Source organism: Mandrillus leucophaeus, unplaced genomic scaffold (genome assembly GCF_000951045.1).
Source record: "Mandrillus leucophaeus isolate KB7577 unplaced genomic scaffold, Mleu.le_1.0 Scaffold540, whole genome shotgun sequence".
NCBI classification, from domain to species: domain Eukaryota; kingdom Metazoa; phylum Chordata; class Mammalia; order Primates; family Cercopithecidae; genus Mandrillus; species Mandrillus leucophaeus.
In genome coordinates, this window is record NW_012105809.1 from 354,410 (window position 1) to 361,339 (window position 6,930).

Below are 6,930 nucleotides of genomic sequence, written 5' to 3' on the forward strand. Positions count from 1 at the left end.
GAGTTGTATGCAGTTCCCTTCTGCTTGTAGCTTCCCCAACCACCTCCCCATAAATCCATTCTCAGGACTCGAGATGATGACTAGGAATTACTGTGCTGCAAATCAGGCAAGAGGTCTCACAGAGGGGCTGCCTGCCTGTGTGTCTCCTGGGAGTGAATGGCAAGCAGTGGCAAAGGGACCCAGGGGCTCTGGGGGTGGGGAAAATAAGAGTGTAGGCTAAGAAGCTGAGCTTTGTGCTCTGAGGAAGCTCAGAGAAGAGCCCAGGGCAAATTTCAAGTCCCAGGGACTCCAGCCATGCACTCAAGGGCATTGCACATGCAAACAATTCCTGCTAGACTGAAGCCTCTGCAAAACCTCTTTCATTCTGAGGATTCTTTATTGGTGGGACTCTGACGGTCTTCTCCGGGCTTCCCTGGGCTTGATTAACTGGTTAACAAGAAAGATAACTGTGCAGCTTTCTGAGAAAACGCTAGGAGTTACAGGATCAACAGATGGCAGCGGAGGAACCTTACCAATTAGTAGAGTTATTCCATCTAAAGATGAGAAGTCTGGTCCCTGAGTCAAAATTCAATGTTGGCATTAGAGAATAGAAAAAAAATGAATAAAATTCCAGTCTGCAGAAGGTGTTTCATTAAGCAGAACAGAATCTCATTATTTCAGACTGTACTCATTCAGAATGCGTGATGTCTATTCAGAGACTACAGACATGTTCGCATTATTTTATGTGAAATTCTTACTGCAATTTCTCCATGAGCACACCTAACAAATGCTAAGGAGCTATTTATTTACAAAACAGATTCTGAGCACAACAGATGATTGCTACCTAGAAGCATTAAGTGACAGTAGCAAAGCGATTGTTTTATAAAAGGAGTGCTTTAAATTTAATTTTTTAAAGTTGAAATACAGTAAAATGAATTTTCTGTGTGCAGCTCTATGATTTGTAAAACATATACAGATGGATGAAATACCTCCACACGCAGAACACAGAGCAGTGGCCTCACTGCAGGAGCCTCCCCTCATTCCCCATGCCATCACTTTGCAGGCCACCCCACCCCTAGAGCTGGGCGACTGCTGGTGTGTTCTCATGGAATTACACAGCGTATATTCCTCTTTAGATACTAGCTTCTGTCACTCAGAATAATGTCTTTGAGATGCACTTAAGTTGCTGAGTGTATCCATAGTCTATTCCTTCACATTGCTGCATACTCTTCCATTGTATGGATTTGCTACTCTTTTTTTTTTTTTTTTTAATCTATTAAGCTGTTGAGGGGCATAAGGGTTGTTCCAATTTGAGACAATTATGAATAGAGTTGCTATCAATAATCGTATAGAAAGTTTTGTGTGAATATAAGTTTACATAACTCTAGGATACATAGCCAAAGAGTAGGATGCCTAGTTCTCATGGTGTGTATGTGTTCAACCATACCAGGAACTACCAAGCTTCTTGCCAACTTTTTGGAGTGGCTGTCTAAGTTCACATTCTCAATGTGAAGTTCTCATTCACAGCACGCAAGAGCTCCATTGCTCCACATCCACATCAGGGGTATTGTCAGCATTTTATGGACCTACCATTATAATGCATGTGTGGTGGTAGCTTACAGTCACCTTGGATTGCCTTGCCTGTGATGTTGAACTTTTTTTTTTTTTTTTTTTTCTGAGACCCAAGGTGGAGTGCAGTGGTGTGATCTCGGCTCACTGCAACCTCTGCCTCACAGGTTCAAGTGATTCTCCTGCCTCGGCCTCCTGAGTAGCTGGAACTACAGGCACATGCCAGCACACCTGGCTAATTTTTTGTATTTTTAGTAGAGCTGGAATTTCACCACGTTAGCCAGGATGGTCTCAGTCTCCTGACCTCATGATCCACCTGCCTTGGCCTCCCAAAATGCTGGGATTTCAGGTGTGAGCCACTGTGCCCGGCCTATTATGTGGTTGTTAATATCTTCTTTGGTGAAGAACCTGTTCAATACTCTTGCTCATTTAAAAATTGAGTTGTTTATTTACTTATGGTTGAGCTTTAGTGTTTTCCAAATTTGTTTATTCTAAAGACAAGACATTTGTCGTATACAGAATGTGAAATATTTTTTTCCTCATCTCTAGGTAGTCTTTTCATTTTCTCAACTGGCATTTCACAGAATAGGTGGCTTTAACTTTGATAAAATGCAATTTAACATTGTAATGGATTGTGCTTTTAGTGGTATGTCTTATAATATTTACCTCAGGCAGGATGATATCTTACTTTTATTCTAAAAGCTTGATAGTTTTCATTTTAATATTTGAATATGTGATCCATTTTGAGTTACTTTGTATGATTTGTTGAGATTCAGGTTAAAGTTTTTTGGTGTGTGTGTTTATAGTTCTCCAAGGGTTCCAACACAATTTGTTAAAGAGAATGCCTTTCTCCGTTAAATTGTCTTTGCACGTTTGTCAAAAGTAATGGGTCTATTCCTCAACATTCTGTTCTGTTCCATTAATTGTTGTGTCTACTGTTCACCAATACCATACTGCCTTGAGTACCATGCCTAGCAACACTCATCAGTTTTCACTATCTATAGTGAAAAAAGGAAAAAAGAAAAACTCAGAGCAGTCTGGATTATGTGTTACGCAAAATTTATCATGCCCAGGGAGATCAGTATGGACTTCAAGCATGCCCTCCACATCCATAGGACAATTGTTTAGAAGCATTTTGTTCCTGACTAGCTGCTTCAACCATTATCTTCTTGCTCCTAGAATTTGTGATGTAAAGAACAATGTATATCTAATCAACAGCTTATGTTATTTTAACGTAAATTATTTGGTAAACAACACAGAAACTGTCTCTTCTTTTTCCTTAATAACCCACTTGTAACTGCTGCTAATCAAAGTGTATATTCAGGGCCACTTGAATCTATGCTTCTCACGTAGCCATCCTCAGGCCTTGAACTCAGATAAACTCTATACTTAATCCTATTTTCTGAATCTCGATGTTTAAGATTGACAACAATAAGTCTTAAAGCCAGGTGAAGTGATTCTTCTAACATGATTTATCTTTTCAGTGTTGGTTTGGGTATACTATTTCCTTTGACTTGAATCCAAATTTTAAAATTCATTTGTCTATGTCTGTAAAATTTTATCCTGCTGTTTTGTTAAGAATTTTGTTAAATCTGTGGTGTGATGTGCGGTTATGTGACACCTGTATTATAATGAATGTTCCAATCCATAAAAATTATATGTCTTTCCATTTATGTAGGTTCTATTTATTCCTTTTACTAGTACTTGTAGTTTTTAGCCTACAGATTATGTCTACATTTTGATAAATTCTCAGTATTTCACTTTTGGGGGAACTTCTGCAAATGGTAGTAGTTGTGTTCTAATTTGGTTTTCAGTTTGTATTACTAATATGTGAAAATATAAATTTAACTTTTATGTTTTGCTCTTGCATTCCAGTGCTTTCATAAGCTAACTTATTAGTTCTATAAGGTGTTTTTGTATGTTCTTTAGAATTTTCTACATCGACAATTCACATTATTTGTGAAAAACAACAATGCTATTTCGTCTTTTCTAAGTTGTAAGCTTTTTATTTCTTTTTCATATTTTACGTAATGGCTAGAACTTTGAACATAATGTTGAAAAACGGATATCCTTGCCTTTTTTCCAATCTTAAGGTGAAAGCCACTGAGTCTTTCGTCATTACATAAGATATTTGCTGTGTGCTATTTGCACGCCATTTATCTGGTTGGTAAATTTCCTTCTATCCCTGGTTTGGTGCAGATTTTCTAATAAATAGATTCTGAATTCTGTCAAATGCTTTCTTTTTGTGTCATTTGATATTGCCACATGATTTTTCTTCTTTAAACTGAAAATGTGATATACAGTCTCCATTGGTTTTTAACATGGAATGAGCTTGCATTTTCAGGAAAAAACACATTTTGTTGTCATTTTTGTAACATACATTGCTGGAGTGGGTTTGCCAGCACATTGAAGATGTTTTTGTCTGTGTTCATGAGGGCTATTAATATACAACTTTTCTTTATTTGTCTGCTTGTGTTATCAGAGTATATTGATTTCCTATGGCAACATAACAAATTACCACAGACTTAGCAGTAAAACAACATCCATTTATTAGCTCACAGTTCTCTAGATCAGAAGTTCAGAGACAGCATGATTGCTTTCTCTGTTCATGGTCTCAAGTGCTGAAATCAAGGCGAGCTCTTATCTGTAGGCTCTGGGGAAAAATTCACTTTCAAGTTTATTCAGATGGTTGAACTAATTTACTTCATTGTGGGTCTAACACTGAGGTCCTCACTTATTTGCTGACGATCACCTGAAGGCCACTCTCAGGACCTACCGCCTTCAGACAAACCCAGGAGACATTGTAGGTTTCGTTCCATACCCAGGAGACATTGCAGGTTTTGTTCCATACCACTGAAATAAACTTTTTAGTTTCCCAGTTCATATAAAAGTGTTTACTATACTGTAGTCATTTAAGTGTACAATAGCATTATCTTTAAAAAGTACATATCTTAAGAAAAAAATGCTTTATTGCTAAAAAACGGCAACGATCATCTAAGCATTCTACAAGTTGGATTTTTTCCTGAATGGTCTTGCCTCCATGTTGATGGCCATTGACTGATCAGGACAGTGGTAGCTGAAGGTTGCGGTGGTTGTGGCAATTTCTTGGCTGGGTGCGGTGGCTCACTCCTGTAATCTCAGCACTTTGGGAGGCCTAGGTGGGCAGACCATGAGGTCAAGAGATTGAGAGCATCCTGGCCAACATGGTGAAATCCTATCTCCACTAAAAATACAAAAATTAGATGGGTGTGGTAGTGCATGCCTGTAGTCCCAGCTACTTGGGAGTTTGAGGCAGGAGAATTGCTTGAGCCCAAGAGATGGAGGTTGCAGTGAGCCAAGATCACACCACTGCACTCCAGCCTGGTGACAGAGCGAGGCACTGTCAAAAAAAAGAAGAAAATAAAGAGGACCTATCTTAAGGGAAAAAAAAAGCTTTATTGCTCAAATATGCCAATATCCATCTAAGCGTTCTACAAGTTAGAATTTTTCCTGGATGGTCTTGCCTTGCCTCCATGTTCATGACCATTGACTGATTAGGGCAGTGGTTGCTGAGGGTTGCGGTGGCTGTGGCAATTTCTTAAAAGAAGACAACAATACATCTTTCTGTATCAATTGACTCTTCCTTTCACAAAAGATTTCGCTGTAGCATGTGAAGCTGTTCTTTGGAATTTTGCTCACATTAGAGAGTCTTTAAAAATTAGAGTCAATTTTTTCAAACTTTACCACTGCTTTATCAACTAAGTTTATGTAATATTCTAAATCATTTGTTACCATTTCAAAAATGTTCACAGCATCTGCACCGGGAATAGACTCCATCTCAAAAAAAATCATGTTCTTTGCTGATCATTAAGAAGAAACTCTCATCCCTTAAATTTTATTATGTATTTGCAGCATTTCAGTCACATCTCCAAGCTCCACTTCTAATTCTAGTTCCCTTACTATTTCCACCACATCTGCAATTACCTTCTCTACTAAAGACTTGAACAGCACAAAGTCATCAATTTTGGTTGGAATCAACCTCTTCCAAACTCTTATTAATGTTAAATTGTGGCCTCATTCCATTAATCACAAATGTTCTTAGTGACATCTTGAATAGCAAATCCTTTCCCAAAGGTTTTCAGTTTACTTTTCTCAGGTCCACAAGGGTAATTACTATCTAGAGCAGCTATAGCCTTACACAATGTGTTTCTAAAATAATAGAACTTGTAAGTCTAAACTACTCTTGGATTTATGGGCTGCAGAAAGGATGTGTTATCAGACATAAAAACAACATTAATTTCTTGCATATCTTCATCAGAACTCTTACCTCTGACCAGGTGCATTGTCAATGAGCAGTAATATTTTGAAAGAATTTTTTTTTTTTTTTTTCTGAGCAGTAGTTCTCAACAGTAGTGTTAAAATATCTGGTAAACCGTGCTGTGAATACATATGTTGTCATTCAGATTTTGTTGTTTTGCTGGTACAGCACAGGAAGAGTAGATTTACCATAACTCTTAAGGGCCCTAGGATTTTCAGAACAGTAAGTGAGTATTGGCTTCAAGTTAAAGTCACCAACATCATTATCCCCTAAGAAGAGAGTCAGCCTGTCCTTTGAAGCTTTGAAGCCAGGCATTGATTTCTCTCTAGCTGCAGAAGTCTTAGATGACATCTTCTTCCAATGATGTAGTCACCTTCATCAACGATCTTAGCTAGATCTTCTGGAAAGCTTGCTGCAGTTTCTACATCAGTACTTGCTGCTTCACCTTGCACTTTTATATTATGTAGATGACTTCTTTACTTAAACCTCATTAACCTACATCTGCTAGTTTCAAGCTTTTCTTCTGCAACTTTCTCACTTCTCTCTGCCTTCATTGAACTGAAAAGAGTTGAGACTTTGTCTGGATTAGGCTTTGGTTTAAGGGGATGTTGTACCTTATTCGATCTTTTATCCAGACCACTCAAACTATCTCCATCTCAGCAATAAAGCTATTAACATTTTACTTCCTTATTATTTGTGTGTTCACTGGAGCAGTACTTTAAATTTTATGAAAGAGCTTTTCCTTTGCATTCATAACTTGGCTGTTTGGCACTAGAGGCCTAGCTTTCAGCCTATATTTGCTTTCAATATGCCTTCCTCACTAAACTTAATCATTTCTAATATTTGAGTTAAAGTAAGAGACATTGGAATCTTCCTTTCACTTGAACATGTGGAGGCAATTGTAGGATTATAACCAACCTAATTTCAACATTGTTGTGTCTCAGAGAATAAGGAGGCCAGAAGAGAAGAAGACCAATGGAGGAACAGAGCAGTCAGAACAAACACAACATGTATGGACTAAGTTTGCCATCTTATATGGGCTCAGTTTTTGGTACCTCAAAACAATTACAATTGGCCCAGTGCAG